The sequence below is a fragment of the Myotis lucifugus genome, unplaced genomic scaffold (genome assembly GCF_000147115.1).
Source record: "Myotis lucifugus unplaced genomic scaffold, Myoluc2.0 scaffold_67, whole genome shotgun sequence".
Classification (NCBI taxonomy): Eukaryota; Metazoa; Chordata; class Mammalia; order Chiroptera; family Vespertilionidae; genus Myotis; species Myotis lucifugus.
The window spans coordinates 1,619,942-1,642,215 of NW_005871115.1; positions in this window are offsets into that span (position 1 = coordinate 1,619,942).

Sequence of the window (22,274 nt, forward strand, 5' to 3'; positions counted from 1 at the left end):
CTTCTAAGACTATCAAACATCTATAATAAAAGTGTCCCGAGCGAATTAGACCAGACAGCTGAACGACCTTCCAGACGTCATTCCAGACATCCTTCTGGACAAAGTCACGGCAGCCGTGGCCAAGGCAGAGGTGGTTAGGGGCAATCAGGCAGGCAGGCAGGCCAATGGTTAGGTGCCAGTGGTCCAGGATTGCAAGAGGGATGTCCGACTGGCAATTTAGGCCCAATCCACAGGGATAGGGTCTAAACCAGCAGTCAGACATCCCCCGAGGGTCCCAGATTAGGAGAGGGTGCAGGCTGGGCTGAGGGACCCCCCGACCCCCTGTGCAGAATTTCGTGCACCAGGCCTCTAATGAGTAAAGGCTTCTCACTAAGATTAATGCTCATAAAACTCAAACATTTTCTATAGTTAAAATAAGAAAATGTAAGCTACCAAAACAGATTCCAATTTATAATAATACTTCTGCATATATTAATATTCAATGAAAGACAACTGGCCCCCATAAGCCTGTATTTTTCTTTAATATTGTATGTTTGCCAAGATCACAAACAATGGTATTCAAATTGTATCATCAACCAGTGTTGCTAGAGAGCTCACTGGCTGTGTAAATGGGTTTCCAGTAAATACAGAATGGAGTTTAATAAAGTTCCTACAGGAAAGGGCATTTCTTAATTAGGGATTAAGTAATGAATGATCTTATGGCCCACTTATCTCAGAGATGTTATAAAAGTTATGTAAATTTGTAAAGCACTTTCTAATTTTTCAGTGTTATATTTTAGCCTCATAAAACTGTAAGGTAGACAAAGCAGAATGTGTTATCTTTAATGCTTAGGTGAGTAGATTAGAGCTTAAAGAGGTTTGATGATTTGTTTAAGGTCTCCAGATAGTCCGTGTTGTAGTTGGAATTTGTACCCAGGTCATAATAATGTAATAGCATAACCTTGCAAAAAATCATAACAGGATAACAGTCATTACGCTCCCACTGTCCATCATTCCAAGACTGTCGGGATTGCATAATACACCCTCTTAGGTACAATCATACATAAACTGACCTAGATTTCCTGCCCCCCCCCAAAAAAATATCTCAATATATAACTAAGAGTCTATCATGAGCCAGAAATTCTACCAGGTACCCTCACAAATCTTGTGATCTAAAAACAATTGTAATACCAAGAAAGCACACAGGGAACATAAAAAGACCAAGAGAATCATTCAAACAATTTGGTGTGAGCTTTCATGACTTATTCACCCCTCTTTCCAAATTTATATTTCTACATTTGAAAATATCTGGATACTTGACCACCTCACACACAGAAACTGCTATGCACAAAGAATTGTCAGGGAGAATTGGGACAAGTTTGATCAGTCAAAGGGAAAAAAAAAGTGAGGTAAACAGGTTGTTCTACCTGACAAAACTAGAAATGTCCAGTTGCTGGTGGTCTCTCAGATGTAAAAAGAAGAGATGAGAACAAAGAATGAGAAAGGTGCCCAGCCAGTGTGGTTGAGCTTTGACACATGCATCAGGAGGTCACTGATTTGATTCCCAGTCAGGATACATGCTGGTTGCAGGTTCCATTCCCAGCAGGGGGCGTGCAAGAGGCAACCAATTGGTGGTGATGTTTCTTTCTCATGGGTATTTCTATCTCTCTCTTTCTCCCTTCCTGTGTCTCTAAAATCAATATAAAAAATATTTTTAAAAAGGATTAGAAGAGTTGTGAGTCCTTTGTGAGGGGAAAGGAAATTATAAAAACTGATCTCTACATATCCTGCAGTATCCCCTAGTACTCACCTCACAATCAAAGCAAAATAGTTATCATTTTATCTGGTAACTATTTAAATCATCTACCCCTGCCTCCATGCCTTTCTCTCTCACCATTATCTCTGATTAGAATGTCCGCATGGTCATCTTTATAGATGGGAAATAATGCAGCAGACATATCCCCGATCCTTCACCTTAAACCCATGGCAGACATGATGGAACTCACTCTTCTCTCTGCATTCTTACCTAAGATGATAAAATAGCATGAGAACTGCTAGAAATCTTCCATATTTATATTTATATCTTGAAAATAATGGGGGGTAATTGGTAATTTTTCTCCAATACCCTTGTTTACTCCTTACCATAATAGAGGAATAACTTAGTGAGATTGAGATAAAGGGCACTGCCTGTAAATGGGGTACATTCCTTTCCCATTCTTGCTCTCTCTGCCCAGTTGAAAGTACAACATGTTTTTTCTACTATTGGTCTCTCTGATTTCTCTATTCTACCTCAATGGGTTGTAAACTATCCTTAGTTCTCCAAGCAACTGGCTAGAAAAGGATCTATTTTGTTAACTCAATCTCTCCATATGCAAGACCTGAGGCTTAATGTTTAAGGGAAAAGTCATAGAAAATCATATTTTGGCTTCAAAGAAGATATATATTCTGCAATCTAATTTTTTATCACTAAAAGTGATATTTTGGTATAGTGAATGAGATAGTCTCACAGTCTTTAATTTTGATTGGGAAGCCATGATCTATTAATTGGAATTCTCAAACAAATTGAAATCTAGTTGTCAATTCTGCTGTAGGTCATACTTTTCCTTTGAGGACCAATTTATTTCTACTTTTTAAATGAAACTTTTCCCAATTACTTTCATTTATCTTAGCCTCTCACTACTAAATTCCAATGACCTTCATTGTCTCTAACACTTATTTAGTACTTAGCATATCCTAGCTCATTATGTGAGCTATATTTTCAAATATGTCTTCTCATTCTCTAAATGAATCATAAGCCCACTTAGGGGAAGCCCTGCCTCTCATGTTCTTTATACCTCTGGATTTTGACATTCAATGCTCCTTTAATACTCCCTGGCATTAATGATAAGATTCTAAGGGAATTACCATGTCAGACAATGATAATAAGTGATTTGTGTACTGAAATACCCTTGATCCATTTTATGCATATCAGCCTGAACTTTCAACCTGCTAGGTAGATTAAGTAAAGCAATATAAAAGAACACTTCTTTAGGTAAGCCTCAATTGTAATGATGGTTAGAAGTTGACTGTCTAAAATAGAAGAGGCAAATATATCTTCCTAAATATTTCAGAGGACACTGGTGCCTTTGAAATTAATGAATTAGAATTTGACTTTCATTCTGGTGTCTCTGGCAAATGCTATAAAGAATATGTTTTTCTGAGAGTAAAGAGATTAAAATGAAAAAATTCAATTAAAAATAACTTGATGGTTCCGAAATCTCTAGGCAATACTTTTCCATGTGTGGATAAAATTATAAAGGAATATAAAAGTTATGTTTGGTACAAGTTATAATAAGTATATCTGAATAAATTATTTTCACTTACTAGTCTTCTCAGGAAAATATATTTTTAATTCAGAATGTCATTTAATTTGCCAGTCCAAATCACCAATTCTCCCACTGATTCACTATCTAACCTTGAGCAAGTCATTCATGTTAATAGCTGTAACATGAAAATATTAATGCTTCCCATTTGCCAAATTTCATGAAAATAATATAGACTTGACGTAACTTTCAGAAATACTTTGTGTTCTTTAAAAAAAAAATAAGATCTGCCCTAACCGGTTTGACTCAGTGGATAGAGCGTTGGCCTGCAGACTGAAGGATCCCAGGTTCGATTCCAGTCAAGGGCATGTACCTTGGATGCGGGCACATCCCCAGTAAAGGGTATGCAGGAGGCAGCTGATCGATGTTTCTCTTTCATTGATGTTTCTAACTCTCTATTCCTCTCCCTTCTTCTCTGTAAAAATCAATAAAATATATATTTTAAAAATAAATAAAATAATAAAAAATTAATAAAAAATAAAAAAATAAGATCCTATATAATAAAGAGGTAATATACAAATTGACCATCATGCCCTCACACAAGATGACCGCCCCCATGTGGTCACAAGATGGCCACCACAAGATGGCTGGCAGGGGAGGGCAGTTGTGAGCAATCAGGCCAGCAGGGGAGGGAAATTAGGGGCAACCAGGCTGTCAGGAGAGGGCAGTTGGGGGCAACCAGGCCTGCAGGGGAGGGAAGTTAGGGGCAACCAGGCCAGGAAGGGAGGGCAGTTGGGGGCGACTGGGCCAGCAGGGGAGGGCAGTTGGGGGCAATCAGGCTAGCAGGGGAACAGTTAGGTATTGATCAGGCTGGCAGGGGAGTGGTTAGGGAGTGATAAGGCTGGCAGGCAGAAGCAGTTAGGGGCAATCAGGCAGTCAGGCAGGCGAGCGGTTGGGAGCCAGAAGTCCCGGATTGTGAGAAGGATGTCTGACTGCCGGTTTAGGCCCAATCCCAGGGATCGGGCCTAAACCAGCAGTCAGACATCCCCCAAGGGGTCCCAGATTGGAAAGGGTGAAGGCTGGGCTGAAGGACACCCCCCTCCAGTGCAGGAATTTCATGCACTGGGCCTCTAGTGTTTAATTAACCACAAATCTTTGTCTTCAACTAAAATATTAAGAGAATACTACCTATCAGATACTAATATGTTAGTTAATCAGTCAAAGAATTTAATATATTTTAGAAAATTAAATTTAGTAAATATAAATTTTGTTATTATTATAACTCTTTTCAGTGATTATACCTATTGAATTTATTTGAAGCTCTTTATAGGTTTTCTATGGAGCAGAGTGTTTATCCTGTGATCTGCATTAGCATAGGTAAGAGAAAATTGTATGAGAAAAGCATAATTGGGTGCCTTTTTATATGAGACAGACCATGCTTCTGCATCCAGAATCTAGATAATATTTAATATGCAGAGTTAGCAACAAACAGGAGAAATAAAGTTATTTACCAATCATGTGCCACCCTTCACATATCTGCCCTTCTTCTAGTGACAAAAATTATTTCAGTATAAACATTTAATAAATACTGTCCAGGGTTAATTCTAAAGCTCACAAGCTAGCAAAATAAACTCACATAATCTTGCTTCTAAAATATGCTAAACTTTAATGGGCTATCAGAAGAAAAACAAACAAACAATAAATAAATAAAATTCTAAAACACTGCTGACAATTTTCATAAACTTTGCAGTAGGTCCATATAGCTGAAATTCTTTTGGAATATGAACGTATGGACCCATAGAAATGTATTAGCACACTGCAGAAAAGCTCTATCCTTTAAAAATCACATTAGAAAGTCAGAATGAAGGGTCTAGAATCAAATCAAGCAAATATTTTAGAAATCTAAATAATTTTCTTATTTATGGATTTATGAATTGCTTATAATATGAGACTAAAATTCACCACCTTCTGAAGTATTACCTGTGCCCCCTTTGTTTTCTTTTTAGTAGCTACTAAATTAATCCTTCACCATTAATCTTCCTAGCTGGTCCTCATCCTTCTGAACACGAACAAATGGTACTAATTTCACTCAACTTGTTCTACAGTTGAAATGTGGTGTATATATGTATACAATCACATGCATATATTCAATCACATATGTATATGTATAAACATGTACACATAACCACATGCACAGTTTCAAACACATATGCAAGCATATACACAATTATATATAATACACAGTCACATACACATATGAAAGCACTTATACATAATCACATACCTAGTCACATACACAATTACATAGATACACAATAACACTATCATACAAGGATATATTCATTTATAAGTGCACACATATGCAATCACACACACAATACACATTTGAGTTTGGGTCTTTAATTTGTCATCCTTATTTTTCAAGTGAAGAAGTGAGGTACAGAGTTGTGTAATATTACACAGCCTCTAATTGATGAGGCCTGTATTTGAAATGTAAGCAGTCTGACTCTAAAGTCCACATGCTTAACCAACATGCTGTATAATTTTGCACAGATTTTGTACTAAATATCTTTAGTACTTAATTTTCATAACTGATTTCCCCATCCTTACTCTGTATTTAGCTTATTGTTATTCATTACTTGCAGTATCTTTTTAATCATGTTTTAATCCCAAATTATGACTTCTCAAATGGCTACATCAGTTTTTATATAATTCCTTTTATAAAACACATTTTCCTGCATTGGTAAATATTTAATACAATGCATTTTGGAAATTATTATAAATTTAGGTAAATAAATACTTTCTGAATGTTAAATACATCCAAACTAATATTTTACTAAATTATAAATGTTAAATGATGCCTATATGTACTCATTTTATTGCTTCTTCCATAATATCCCAACTTTATCTTTTTTTTCTTTACTCATGAGCAGTATTTTCCCTACTTTTTAGATTCTTCTTTCTCTATCACATCTTCTATTCATTTTATTCAAGCACAGTTACATGCAAAATAAATAATACTGTCTCAAAAAGATAATGTCTGCCCTGAATTTTTGAAATATATGTCTCGATTGATCAACACTATTAGAAAAAAGCAACCAAACAGTCTCTTGATTATGTGATCCAGTTATTAAAGTTTTAAGTTGCTAACTGTGTCTAGCAATTTTGGCTTCTTTCTTTTCTTTTTTGACAACACTTGAAAAATATTAATTGCTGCATATATTATTTTCTTTTGAACAATAAATACCCAACTGGCAAAATAATTCAGGACATTTTATCAAATAATTTTACCAAAAAGATAATGGAGATAAAAAACTTAAAAAAAGAAGACTCAAAACTTTTTTAGAGCATTTTATCTCTCTAATGACATTGCAAAAATGGCAGAAATAGGTTGGGGGGGGGGGAGAGATCATGGTTATTAATTAACTTGCTTGTGTAAATTTTACTTATTTATAAATTTACCAATTGTTAAAAAAATTAAATGAAACATGATTTAAAATTGGTTTTTTAGCAATAACAATCTTAATTATAGCTATAAAAAACTCTGTTTATCCATTTGGGAAGGAAAATAGGTATTTCATGAGAGCAATAAGCTGTCCAATAACCAATTTATAAACCTAGAGACATATGAAAAAGCTCAGTTTAAACTGTTGCTCAGATATTTATAATTCTGTAAAAACAGACAATAAGCTCAAGTAATACTATTTAGTTCAACCTCCAGCTCTCCTCTTTGTCAAGCCCCATTTTACAAACCAAGAAATCAATGTATACAGGAATGTATACCACTTGTTAATTTAAAAAAAATCATCTACTTCAAATTGCCATTTCATTATAGATGAAATCTCTTCTATGTTTCTCACAAAACAAATCTTGCCTTAAAATAATTTCTCAAGACCCACTTTCTCTTTAAAATGGGGTTACTACAAATATATATAGCTAGATAATATTACTAGTATATTCAAAATCTGTTAAGTACAGATACTCATGAAACATCAGTAATACCAGTAAATTCACTACAAATTCTGATATAAATTACTAATTTATGACACTAATTGATCCACAATAAAAGTACCTTGCTAAGGGCACACTACAACTTTAACTGCTTCATTTATTGATACTAGTACATGTTTTCTTTTAAACAGTAAATGCATAAAAAAACTTCAATATTATATTTTTCCTAATTGTTTTACAGAAATAAAAACATCAAAATTTGTCAGAGCAGCAGTTGTCTTCAGTGGAAAAATATCAGCTATGAGTTGTTTAATGAAAATAAAGACCCTGTTTTGGAACTTCTTGTGTCATGGAAAACACTTGGGTCTCTAAGCTTGATGAAATTTGATCTATTCATATGCAAGTGTATTATCTATCATCTACTCTTCCATAGCGTTTTGTTATTTTTTCCTTCCACATCACTCCACCTGACAATTGGTTAGGAAATATTTTGTTGGCAAGCATCTTTAGGAAATTCCCTTTCCTTTTCAGTTAAGGCAATGAACTTTAAAGTTCTTCCATAAAAAAAAACCACTTTCGGGGTCACTTAGGTGTGAGTCCATAAAGGTTGACAATAGTGAACATCAAAACGGAGGTTAATTCAGTGGCATAATAACTAAACTGATATTTTTAGTATTTTTTAAAAAAATCTAACATTGCTTGAAATTTATGCTTATCACCCAGGTGGGTTTAGCAGAAGATTAAAAAGGTATATATTAATCATGCGTTTCCAAGACTTGTTTTAAAAAGATTATGCATATATTTTTGTTAATAAAATTAATACTCTTCTCCTTGGTTAAAAACATTGAAATTACTGAAAAGCAAAGTATTACTGAAAAAGTTTGTATTACCCTTTAAGTGGATTTCTTTCATAATATGCATATGACACAATATACCTTCTAAAATAGAACAATGCAAAAGCTAGGAGATTGAGAAAAACAATCAAACAAAATCTATTTAACTATAGCAAGTTTCCATATATATGCTATTTAGGCACTTGGAACATGACATCAACAAAATACTTATTTTAGTCCCTAACTTCAACTGTCTTCTTCATTAAAGTTTTGAAGGACTTTCTGAAGAAAAAAAGTGGTAGAAAATAGAGAAACTTTAGAAGCCAAGCAAAGGAAAGTTAAAGAAAATGACATTAGGGAAGTTAGTATAGTCTACAAACTAAGTAATCAACTTCATTAAGAAAAACAACATACACACACACACACACACACACACACACACACACACACACACCATAATTTATCCTGTAGTAATTATTATGACTTATTTAAGTTTAAAGAACTCCATGCCATTTACATCTTATATCCATTTTTTAAAAATATATTTTTATTGATCTCAGAAAGGAAGAGAGAGGGAGAAAGAGATAGAAATATCAATGATGAGAGAGAATCATCAGTCAGCTGCCTCCTGCACACCCCACACTGGGAATCAAGCCAGCAATCCAGGCATATTCCCTGACCAGGAATTGAACTGTAACCTCCTGGTTCATAGGTCGATGCTCAAGCACTGAGCCATGCTGGCCGAGCTCCAGTTTTAGTTTAATGCCAATACTTTCTAAAATGTTCATTGTGTAATGGCTAATGGAAACACCTAGAATGAAGTTTCATTCCACTGAAATTTCCAGGGGCTGCAACAGTTAGGCTGCATGAATATACTTCAAATAGAGTTCATTGTTGACTTTTCCACAAGTGTCTTCTCTTTCATATTTATTTCTAAATCTCTTCAACTGTTATCAACCATAGAGATATTCAGTTATTGGTGACACTCCAACTGACAGCCCTGCTTTAAACACACAAATTAGTGTGTAAAATATATATCAAAGGTCTGGTCCATAGTGATTGGCACATAGAATGTGTTCAATAAATGTAGTTCTCCTCCTTTCTTTAATAAAATTGGTTTGATGTCTGTTCACATTGCCTTTTTTTCCTATCTGCTATTTTATTCTCTTTACCTAGCTGCCGGAAGCCGGTCCATCCTTGCTGCTTGACACAGTCGCTGCAGGAAAGAAACATCTGCACAGCATATGTTTCAAGGGACCTGGCATATATAGCATATTGTTCTTAATATGTTTGCTCTCCTTAGCGCCATGAGTTTTAACCAAGGTCACCTCTCTGAGAAAGGTTGTTTCCCCAGGTGGGGATTTTTCCCTGAGGTTAGGGAGGGGATACAACCCCTTAATTAAGTGCCAGGTGGGTAGTTAAGCTACATAATCTTTACTCCCTGGAATGGAGATAAGAAACGCCCTAACCTTTGTAATAGAATTGACAGGATTAAAATCGGCTGGTATAAATATGAATGTAACAAGACAATAAACATCAGATCCTCATCAGTTCCTAACCATTTCCTAACCAGAACTCCGACCAGAACTTTGGCTGGAGATCCTGGCTATAGGTCCTGACTAGGCTGCTGATCAACTGAAGGCTGTCTTCGTGTCATTCCTTCTTCGCCGACTCCGTCCACACCTTTGGGTGAAAGGGCGAGGGCTAGGCCCTCCACCTTGCCCCAGGGTAAGTGGCCATCTTACCTTGGCCACGTGCTTGGCAAGGAGCTTCTTCCCGGAAGTCTAAGCCTCTACTAGCCACACCCAGGAACAAGACACAGACTTGTGCCTGGCCAATCGGCAGAGCACAGTCCTTTCTCCTCCCCTTCCTCCAACTCCCCCTATATAACCGGTCTCCACACAGAGTTATCTCTCTCTCTGCTTCCTGTCGCTGCGTCGGCAAGGTGGGGGAGCCGAGCTAGCTCGAATAAAGACTCTTATGCTTTTGCATCGGACTGGCTGGCTCCCTGATGTGGTTTCTTGGGGATCCTGAAATCTGGGCATAACATTTGGGGGCTCGTCCGGGATCCCCAAAACCATTGAGGGACCCCCCCAATCCGTAGAGTCTGACTGGCCGCGGTAAGTGTCTGTGTGTTGTGTATTCTGTTCTGTGTGATATATGTTATCTCTAAGGGACTTTTCCTGTATCTGCAGGAATGGCTTCTAGATGGTACTCACCATCAAAACTCGGACTGGCTAAGGGTTCGAATCTGGCCTATCTTTTAAAAAAGGTAGAAGAGAAGCATTCCTAGGCAGTTTTCTACTGCCTCTGTTCAGGGACTTGTTCTGTATCTGTTCTGTGTGAGCTCACTTCTGAAATCTGTAATCGCCCGCAATGATCTAAGTGGATGCACAGGGGGATCAAGGGCGGGAGGAGTCGGGGGACGCCTTGACCCTCCATCTGGAGGGGTGTACTTTTGCTTCCGTGGAGTCGGAAGGTCTGTAGGAACCCCCTCAATCTGAGAATCTGAGACGAGGCGGGTCGCTCCCGCCAGTTTGGCGTAAGGCCATCGTCTAGTTGCTTCCATGGAGTTGGAAGGCTGTTCTTTGGGGCCCTCTGTTTGTCTGTGTCTGTGTTTTTCTGTTTTCTGTGGACTTACTGGACGGATGTTATGGGACGGACTCAGACTGCTCCTTTGGGTATTGTGATTGATCATTTCAAGGAGATTGGGGGAGGCTGTAGAGCTCCCTCAGGAGTTGGGAAGTTGTTATTGTTTAAACTCTGAGTGAATGTCTGGTGAAAGTGTGTGAGTGTGGAGGGAGGGGGCCTGCCCTCCTTTGTGTGGCTCCACGACTTCGGTCAGGTGGGCATCTGAGTGAGGATCTGTGAAAACAGGTCACCCCCTCCCCAAGTAAATGCGTCTGGGATTTCTGTGCACGTGTAGAGAGAAAAGCTGGCTTAAAACTAATGCGAGCACTGTCCGATTTTGGATAGAGTTTTGAGCTAGAGTCTCTTTGCAGATGTGCAGGATGGAGCCCAAGACTGATCATTTACCCAAAGAAAAAAAAAAGGGATGCTAGCTAGATTCTAGACTGATTGAGAAATGCTGAATATTTTGACTTGCCAGCTAAAAGTTTAAGGTTCGGATTGAATTGGGAAAATTTGTGTAATTCTGGTAACTAAATACCTTTGCTTATTGATCCTGATTTGCAAAATCTCTTAAATCTAGAAAACCCTGCTTTCCTTAAACTAAGGGCAATTAAAGGTTATATGTTCCCTCCCTAAACAAAAGTTAAATAGCTTATGTCAAAGTCTTAAAAGGGACTGATAGCAGTAATCCAATTTCTAAAGTATTATTTCAGGTAGAAACTGGTTTCATACTGGGCTTAGAGGGCACATTTTTCCTTTGCCTGGGAGGGACAGCATAGCTGTCCCAGGATCAGAGGGCTCCAGTTAACTTATCAACTCAGTGTTCTGGAGACCCAGGACTGTAATTTAGATAACATGCCTAAGTTTAACCCAGGTTACCCACGGGCTCTAGATAATATGTTAATCAAACTAGGTTATCTGTTGGTATTTTGTGCTGTAAATGTGGCATGCGCCTGTGTAAAAGTGTTTTTGTTTATTCCTGTTTTGTTTTGTTTTCTCCTGTGGTGATTCAAAGTTTTTAATGGGAAATGTTATCTGTCTTTATTGAAAATTGTTTAGCTAGTGAAATTTCTGTTTGTGTCTAAAAAAAAACAACAACCACAGGCTTGATTTCTTCGAGGCTGAGTGCTCTGACCGATAGCAAAGTACCCTGAGCGGCCGCTGGGATCTTTCCCTAAGGGCGCTTGCTCTCTGTCAGCGGTGGAATCGGCCCGCCTAACTAGTAAACATCTCTGTTTGTTTGCTGAGAACTTTGATTTGCTATGTGATATTCTGTGCTGGGTTGGGATTTTGAAATTCTGGGGTAGATTTAAAAGGTATTTGTGGATTTTCTAGTCTGATTGGGACATTTAAGGGTGGGGCTCACAGTTCCTCAGGGCAGAGATTTCATGGGCCCTTCCCCCTGCCTGTGAAAGGAAGGCAACCGGCCCTAGAATCTGTACGAGACCAGCCCAACCCCAACTCCTCATCAGCACAGACCAGGAGATTGGGTCTAGAACAGAAGGCACCACCAGGAGACCCTCAAACCACGTTGGAAGGGTCCCTACACTGTGGTGCTGACGACCCCCACCGCTCTCAAGGTAGACGGCGTAGCGACCTGGGTCCATCACACTCACGTCCGGTCAGCGGACCCATCCATGATCCGGGAAGACTTCGTCACCAAATGGAGCGTCGATCGAGATCAACGCCACCCGCTCAAGCTCAAGCTACGGCGTGCTCGACCTGCCTGATGCTGGTAACATTGCTCGCGATCACTCCTGCTGCCGGGAGCCCCCACAATACTGTGTAATAGACTTAGATGATGCCTGCATCTTCATGGACATGGCTCCAAAGAGACAAGGACAATTTATAGGAAGGTCAAGAATAGACTTTAGTAGGATTTGGCTGCCTGAAGTGGCCAAGATGCCAATATTATGTTTCATTGTATTGATATGTTATATTGAACTTTGATTCTCTTGCAGGTTTGAATGTATGTTGGCTATCCTGGAAGGGGAATGTGTGGGGTGAACCCCAAAAGTAAAGGGTGTCTAGCTGCCAAGAGGGAAGGTACCCAACTGGGCAGGGAAGAGTGCCCATAAGGTTTTGATCTCTGTTGAGAGACAGTTGACGGTTGGCAGCCTGTATACTGTCTTGCAGGCCTGCGTAACCATGCCCATGTCAGGGGTAGTTGGAATAGAAGGTCTGAGGCATGGTTATGCATAGAAAGAAGGTTTAATGCCAATAGTTACTGTTTTGTTAAAAGGAATTGGTAAGGAAAGTCAGAAAATCTTAGGGTAGATCTGTATGTTTTTCTCCTTATGTAATTCCTCCGAAATTTGGCAATGCTAAATAAGTCATCGCAATACATTTCTTTGCATAGATTCAATAAGACTGGTTCCTAATAGTGGTTTTATTAACGGAAAACTTTGACTGGAGTATCATGTTTTAAAGAGCCCTGTCTGAGCTCTAAAGACTTAAAGCCAGTAAAAATGCCATGAAGAAAGCCTGGTATCCTGCTTGGGAGGCCTGAAGATGGCTGGCGCTGGAGCGTCAGGCCCATGCCCTACTATCACTGGCGGTTGGAAAGAGTAGAAGGGGAGCAGTAAAGATGCCTCTGCATCCCTGCGGAACCCCCACACACTCTGGGCCGCAATGGGTAGGAGGGCTACTGAGATGGGCCTTAAAGCCTGGAGCGTGGGCTCAGGTGGAGTTGCTACAGGTGAGGGATTCACCTAACTCAGCAGATACTGCAGGCGGGCCTGATGGCAGCTGGATGGCGCGGCTTCCTGGCCCTACGGGGGCACATTAAGATTCAACCATGAGATTCCAGCAAAGGTGGTCGGTTACCATTCTTGTTGTGTTTATGCAAACATCAGGACAGTAGATAAATTAATCTTGATTTGGCTTTTTTGATAGCCATGGAGGAATTTTAAGAAGAAAAAATAGAAGTTGTTAAAGCTAAAATGGTTTCTTTCCCTTCCACCAGACCATTTGTTAAGATATGCCCAGTACGGGCCTCTAGCAACGGTGGAATAGAAAAGCAGTCCGTCTCATGATTGAGCCGGAAGTTCCAAGACAAAGGGGGGAATGAAAGGGCGAGGGCTAGGCCCTCCACCTTGCCCCAGGGTAAGTTCTCCATCTTACCTTGGCCACGTGCTTGGCAAGGAGCTTCTTCCCGGAAGTCTAAGCCTCTACTAGCCACACCCAGGAACAAGACACAGACTTGTGCCTGGCCAATCGGCAGAGCACAGTCCTTTCTCCTCCCCTTCCTCCAACTCCCCCTATATAACCGGTCTCCACACAGAGTTATCTCTCTCTCTGCTTCCTGTCGCTGCGTCGGCAAGGTGGGGGAGCCGAGCTAGCTCGAATAAAGACTCTTATGCTTTTGCATCGGACTGGCTGGCTCCCTGATGTGGTTTCTTGGGGATCCTGAAATCTGGGCATAACATGGGGAACCCCTGGACCTGCTGGGATTGGACCCCAGCACCTAGCCCAATACCAGACACAAAGTAAGAGATCTACTGGTATATATGAGTAAAAGAGTCAATGAAATAATATGTCATCTTGGGATTTAGCTTTAGAAAGCTCCTTTCTTTTAGTCTTTTTCTTGTATCTTCAAAATTATGAAAGTTTATATTTTTCCGCTTAATAAATTGTAGAGATTTTAAACAGAATAGCATGTTTAATTTATTACCATGAAACTGATCTTCAGGGAAAATTTGCAGTGTTTGCATGAAGTTTTCAGGTATCCCCAGAATACCATCACATGTATTTGTTCACATTGTGCCCCTGAATAGAAAAATATCTGACAGAATTTTAAAGAAATGATTATTAAAATAACTTACATATTGATCAATTCAATATGACTATAGGGCCTTGAATATAATACAATAGAACTTTTATTGTATTTTTCCATTTCAGTTATTTTATTTCATTTATTTTCCCCTTTTTATTGACTTTATTAGGGTGACTCTAGTTAACAAAATTATACAAGTTTCAGGTGCATATTTCTACAACACATCATATGTACACTATATTGTGTGTTCAACACCCCAAGTCAGGTCTCCTTCCATCACCATTGATTTTCCCTATGCCCTTCTCATCTTCCCAATACCCGCCCTGCCCCTGGCAATCACCACACTGTTGTCAGTGTCCATGATTTTTTTTCTCCCCCCCCCCCCGTTTTTCTCATTATATTTGGAAGGCCAATCTTCACTCTGACAGTTATCTATCTACATGAGAACATTATGAGGTGTCCAGGATTCACAGCGGGAATGTAATGTCCACTTTTATAAATTTGAAGACTTACAGCAATTTATTTTCAGGCAATCTTTGATGTCATTATATTCACCTAATAATTTCACAACAGTGAAAAAAACTATTAACATCATATTTCAAAGAGCTTTGATTGAAAAACTATCCTTCGGGCCAGAAAGCATCAGTAAATTTTATAGAGGTAGCAAATAGCTTTTGACACTAAGCCAAGCTGGTGTTATCCAGAAATAGAGATAATGTATAATTTGGGAAAATCCATCTGCCATACCAGAGTGATCTTCTAAATCTTAGTACAAATCACATTCTTCTTCAAAAACTTCAGTGACTTCCTTTATCTAAAAAATAAGTCCAAGCCTATGGTATACGTTAAGCTAGAGTTCAGGAGCATGTGTACAAAGATCTGACTACCAAGGATTAACCAAATAGACATTTAATTTTCCTCATATACTGTGAAGCTCAGAAGTAAGTGAAGGACAACTGGAATGGTCCCAAAATGGCAGAACAGATTAAAGGTTGTTTCCATTTACTCACATAAACTTTTGTCCTCATAATTCTTGTGCTGATTGCAAGATTGCTATTGTATCTTCAGCACTGCACCCACAATCCATGCAGGAAGGAGGGCGAGGTAGCCTTCATGCTGCCCAGCATCTTTCCTGTCCAGCCATGCCCGCATTACCCATCAAGGACTAGTTCCTACATTCTCCTCTACTTAAGTCTCCATTCGGCCACAGCACATCTTCACTTCCAGCTCATGACCTTGCTTCGTATTACCCTGAGAAACCTGAAGCAAGCAATAGAAAATTTCTATAAGGTTCCATCATCACATCTTTTCCCTATAAGCTTCAAGACTGGACATTTCTACAAAACATTGTCTAGATTACAGTGGTTCTCAACTTTCTGGCCCTTTAAATACAGTTCCTTATGTTGTGACCCAACCATAAAATTATTTTCATTGCTACTTCATAACTGTAATGCTGCTACTGTTATGAATCATAATGTAAATATCTGATATGCAGGATGGTCTTAGGCAACCCCTGTGAAAGGGTCGTTCGACTGCCAAAGGGGTCGCGACCCACAGGTTGAGAACCGCTGGTTTAGAGTAATATGTCCTCCTATTTCATCCATCAAATAATATTGCTCCTGTTATTTCCAGTCATCAAATAAACATGCTGTCATTTCTCTCTTAGTTTTTTTAAAATCAATCCTTTACTTCCATAGCCTAACTCCTCAAAGAAATGACTTATCTATACTAATAAAAGCGTACTATGCTAATTAGACTGAACAACCTTCCAGACATCATTCTTGATATCCTTCTGGACAAAGCTGTGGTGGCAGAGACTGAAGCAGAGGTGATTAGGGGTGTTCAGGCCGGCAGGGGAGCAGTTAGGGAGCGATCAGGCCAGCAGGCAGAGATGGTTAGGGGCAAACAGGCCAGTAGGGGAGCAGTTAGGGGAGATCAGGCAGGCAAGCAGAGGGGTTAGGTGTGATCAGGCAGGCAGACAGGCAAGCAGTTAGGAGCCAGTGGTCCAAGATTGTGAGAGGGATGTCCAATAGGGCCTAAACCAGCAGTTGGACATCCCCTGAGGGGTTCTGGATTGGAGAGGGTGCAGGCCAGGCTGAGGGACCTCCCCCCCCCCCCCGCCCCGTGCACAGATTTTGTGCACTGGGCCTCTAGTCTATACTAATAAAAGGGTAATATGCTAATTAGAGCAGGTCAACCGGACATTTTCCAGCTGTCCGACTTCCTTCCAGACAGGGAGTGTCCAGGCCAGCAGGGGGCAGTTAGGGGTGATCAGGCAGGCAGGCGAGTGATTAGGAGCCAGTGGTCCTGGATTGTGAGAGGGATGTCTGACTGTGGGATGGGGCCTAAACTGGCAGTCAGACATCCCCCGAGGGGTCCTGTATTGGAGAGGGTGCAGGCCAGGCTGAGGGACCCCCTTCCTGTGCACAAATTTCATGCACCAGGCCTCTAGTGTATAATAATTTTCAATATGTCTCTTCACATTTTCTCTTGACCTCATTTAAAACAAATTTTAATTTCCACTATTCCATTAAAATTCTCTTGCCAACATGTAATTGGATGGAGTGAAATGAGGTATTAAGGATATTAGAATGTTGTCTGTAACAAGTTAAATGTTGGTTAATAACAGTGCTAAACTAATATCATAAAAATTCAGACAATTAACCTTCATCTAGGTATTCAGTTGAAGTTAGCCAGTATTTTGCAATAAAACCTTTACAATTCTTAAAAAAAAAAAAAAAAAAAAAAATTCTCTTGCCAAGTTCACCAATGATCTCCACATCTCCAAATCCAATTGTCATTTTCAGTTCTCTTTTAATTTTTACTATAGCATATATTTGAAATAGTTAATCTATCCTCTTTGAAACTTCCTTCACTTGGTATCTTGAACACTCTACTCTTATGGTTTTCTTTTCACCTCGCTGGCTGCTCCTTAGTCTCCTTTGCTAACCCCCTTTCCCAACTTGAATGCTTAACACAGTGATGGCGAACCTTTTGAGCTCGGCATGTCAGCATTTTGAAAAACCCTAACTTAACTCTGGTGCCGTGTTACATATAGAAATTTTTTGATATTTTCAACCATAGTAAAACAAAGACTTATATTTTTGATATTTATTTTATATATTTAAATGCCATTTAACAAAGAAAAATCAACCAAAAAAATGAGTTCGCGTGTCACCTCTGACACGCGTGTCATAGATTCGCTATCACTGGCTTAACATGTGAATGCCCCAAAACTTAGCTTTGTATTTTTTCTCAACTCCTATCTATCTCTAGTCCTTTAACAATCTTTGTCAGTATCAATGCTTTGAAATTGTGTTTATGTTGAGAGCATCCAAATAAATATCTGCAGTCAATATTTCTTCCCACCTACATTCAACTGTCACTTTAACAACTCTATATGAATGTTAGTAAGCTTTTCAAATATTACAAGTTCCAACCCAAATTTCTGCAACTTAGAAAAATAAATAAATAACAAAAACAACTAAAACCACATTTCTCCCAAATCTTTCCTTTTTGTGTTTCTCAATTAATTATCATAACATCCTATCATTAGGGTAGGACGAACTCTTGTAGTTTTCTTCAACTCCTATGTTATTCTCACACCCCATTTGCCATCTCTCACTTAACAATTTCTCTATCTTTAAAATACACATACCCAGACTCTCACCACTGTTATCTCCACCTTCCTTGCTACCACCCTGGTAGGAGCCTCTAACACGTTTCACCTGGATGACTCTAATAACCTCATAACTTGCTGCTAAGCCATCAATCTTGATTCCTTACAGGCTGCTATCAACACAACAGTCAGAAAGATCCTGTTAAAAGTCATGTCAGAGCTTGTCATTTCTCGGCTCAAAATTTCCAGTGGCTTCTAATCTGATACAGCATAAAGTGCCTACAGGATTCAAGTACTCTCTGAATTCTTTCTGACCATTTTTCCTACTTTGCTTGATTTTCCTTAAACACACTAGGCACAATTATGACTCAGGATATTAGTACTTCTTATTACTTCTGTCTGAATTCTCTCTCCCCAGAAATTAATAGAGTGCTTCCTCACCTGTACATTTTTGCTCCAATAATGAGGCTCTCCATGACAAACCTATTTGAAATAAAACACTGTTCCTACTTGTTTTGCCTCCATGTTACTTATGTAACACGTTATATATTTTACATGCTTGCTGTTGTGTTAAATGTCCTCCCTTTCCTCCATTAGAATTAAGTCTATCCAGATTTGAGATTGTGTCTGTTTTGTTTTTTCTATTATTTTGTCTCCAGTGCCTAGAATAGGGCCTGGCTTGGAACAGATACTAACATATAGTTCTTCAAATAAATAACACACATAAAAATTATGTAATATGACCACTCCAGAAGTCTTGGAAATTGGCCATATCATTGATGTAAAAAATTGGGGTTTTATTTGTAGTAACACAGGTAGCAATATATATTGTATATGTAGGCAACAGAGTCTTCCATACATAATCTTGTAAGAATTGGCCCAAGTTGATATTTTTTGCCCCAACTTACACAACAAAACTATTTAGATGTATCAGGTAACTGGCCCTTCTTCAAGCACATGTGATTTTATTTTTCTACTAGAAGGCCTGTGCACAAAAAATTGTGCACTGGCAGGGAAGGGGGGTCCCTCAGCCCAACCTGTGCCCTCTCACGGATCACGCTGCCGCTCGCCCTGCCCGCCCCACCTACCCCGCCCAAGACAGGGCAGGCCAGGATCTCGCCTTGGGCGGTACAGAGGGATCTGCTTGCAGTATGCAAATTAGCCGCCATCTTTGTTAGCAGTTAATTTGCATATCTCACTGATTAGCCAATGGGAGGCGTATGGGAGGTATGGTTAATTTCAATCTTTGCCTATTATTAGATAGGACTAGTGGCCCGGTGCACAAAAATTTGTGCACTCAGGGGGCATCCCTCAGCCCAGCCTGCCCCCTCTAACAGTCTGGGAGCCCTCACAGGATGTCCTACTGATGTCCCTGTGGGGAGCGGGCCTAAGCCGCAGTCTGGCCTCCCTCTGTGGAAGGCAACTGGCCGATCAGGTATATAGATACTTTCTGAAGGCAGCACAGACTCCTTCCTTATTTCTTTCCTCTGTGGTTGGAGAATTGGGTTCTAAAATGTGGAGACAGAACTGTGGCCGGGCCTGGGGCTCTTGTAGGCAGCAGAAAGAAGGAGAGGGCTAGGGAAAGTCTAGACACAGTTTTCTTCAATTGTCCTCCCTTCCTCCAGGCCCCTCACTCTGTTCTTTCCTTGTCCTGGTGGAGGCTTGGGCCTCGGACTGACAGGAGCCCAGCGATGGTGGAGTTCAGCCCCCTCACTTCTCAGCTGAACATAAAACCACCTCACATTCCAAATGGAGCTGTTTTCAAGTGGCTAAAGTGCTGGCAATTCATGCCTCCTGGCCTTTCCCCTCTGGAGCTTCCACCATGGGTCAGTTGCAAACTTCACCGAGACACCTAAGCAACTCTGCCCTGGTACTTCTGCACCGGCCCCTGCACTCTTCCTTGAGGTCTCTGGGTCCACAGTCTGAGCTCAGGGAGGTCACCCAGATCCTGTTACCCTGGACAGGTGGGGCAGGGGGGCTAGCTTGAAGAGCTGGAGGAAGATGACAGAGTAAGAGTTGGTATGAACCAGCACCTGCTTAGCCAGACTTCCTAAGCTCCCCACCGGGCCCAGGCTGGGCCCCTTCCCCACCCCAGGAGGATCCCAGTTGAGATCCCCTCCCTGAACCCAGCACTCTCCTCCCTGTTCTACCACTGGGGGAAGGGAGCAGCTCACCTGCTCTGGACCCTGCCAACCTGGCAAGCTGAGGCACAGGTGGTGCAGCCTAGGGTGCTGGTGGCTGCGAGCCTTCTCCCCGACCCTGAAGCGTGGGGCAGGGTTGCAACAGCTCACATCCACCCCTGGGCACCATGCATGTAGAAACCGCTCTCCACTGAGCCACCATCCACCCGAGACCTGTGGGGGTTGGGGTGGCCTCAACGGGTTCCCAATGGTCCCACTGGCCCCACTGAAGCCAGTCTCGGCTTGGCTGGCCACCCCCTGCCGCCCGAGGGCTGCGCAAGCCCAAAAGGCCTCATCACCCTCATGAATCGCCATGGTCCGGCCGTCCCATCCCAGGAAGTGGTCAATCTGATGGCCATGGCTCACTCCCCAGTGCAGCTGGGCCTGCCCAGCAAGCATTTAGGCAGGAGCTGGGCCTCTAAGGGGAAGGAGGAGGGATGCCCAGCCAGGGCAGAAGTGGGGAACTTGGCGGTATAAACACAGCCCACCCCCACATTGTGCCGGCCCCTCATGCTGCATTCCCAAACCCCTGAGTGCCCCTGCCCAGCACTGTGCTCTCGGGCCTGGGGTGGGGGTGAGGGACCTGGAGCAGCTGCCTGAAGGCAGCCCTCGCTGGCTTTGGAATCACAGTCCTCGATCAGGGAGGGATGCGGGATGCAAAATTCCGCCTCTCTCTCTAAATCTCTCTCTTCTCTTTCTCTCTCTCTCTCTCTCTCTCTCTCTCTCAGAGTGGGCCCCGTGTCTCCAGTGGGCGGGCAAGGGCTGGGCTAGGCGATCCGCACTGCTTGCCTTGCCCCAGCCCCCGCCCGCCCCAGATGGCATTGGGACGTGTCTCTGGTGGGCGAGCAAGGGCTTGGGAGAGGCGATCCTCACTGCTTGCATTCGCCCCAGGCCCTGCCCGCCCCTGGGTCGCATTGGGAAGTGTCTCCAGTGGGCGGGTGGGGGCTTGGGCGAGGCAATCTGCACCGCTTGCCTTTGCCCCAGCCCCGCCCACCCCTAGATCGCACACGGGAGTGGGCCCCCTGTCTCCAGTGGGCAGGGGAGGGCTCCGGCAAGGCGATTGGCACCGCTTGCCTTAGCCCCCAGTAGCACACGGAGGCCTGGATGGCAGCTTGTGCTCTCCCGCCCTGCCTGCAGTATGCAAATTAGCCGCCATCTTTGTTGGCGGTTAACCGCCATCTTTGTTGGCAGTTAATTTGCATATCACCCTGATTAGCCAATGGGAAGCGTATCGGAGGTACAGTTAATTACCATGTTTGTCTATTATTAGATAGGATTACTGAATTTTTGTTCAAGTTCTTTTCTTTCTAGATATTTACTTTCAATGTCTCTATACTCCACTCCCCTTTCTGAAGAACTCATATTGAAACTTGAAGACCCAGTTCAAGTTTCACCTCTTCTGGACAGCCTGCCCATTCCTTCTGTGAGCTTTACTGTAACTTTCATTTACATGCTTACTGTACCTATAGTCTTATGTCTATTATTTCTGACTTAACCACTAGATCAAGCATGTCAAAATGGTGGCCCACATGCCACATGCAGCCCACAATGAATATTTTTGCGGCCCAGCCAATATAATGGTATGTAAGAAATGTTTTAATAAAAATTTCGTAACTTAATTTTTACAATATCCTGTTATATGTAATTATTAATGACAAACTACAACATTCGCTAATGACTGATTACTATAATCGTATTGCACTCATTTCCCATATGCGCCTTACACACAGGAGCACCATTTCTTTCCACTAATACTAGCAGCGAATATTTTAGCAGCCAATTACCATGTCATTAATCTTGTACTGACTTGTTTGGTGTGTGCAACAGGAAATATTTCACTTTTGGAGAACAAGAAAAATAGGTTTATTTGCGTTATGCTTATTAATTTGTGCAGTTATTGAGTGTCTGGTAAGTTAATGTTCAAGAAAAATATTAATTTTTTAATATGTTCTATATGCAATGTTAATTATTACTCATTTATTTCAGCCCTTTGTATTCAGCATG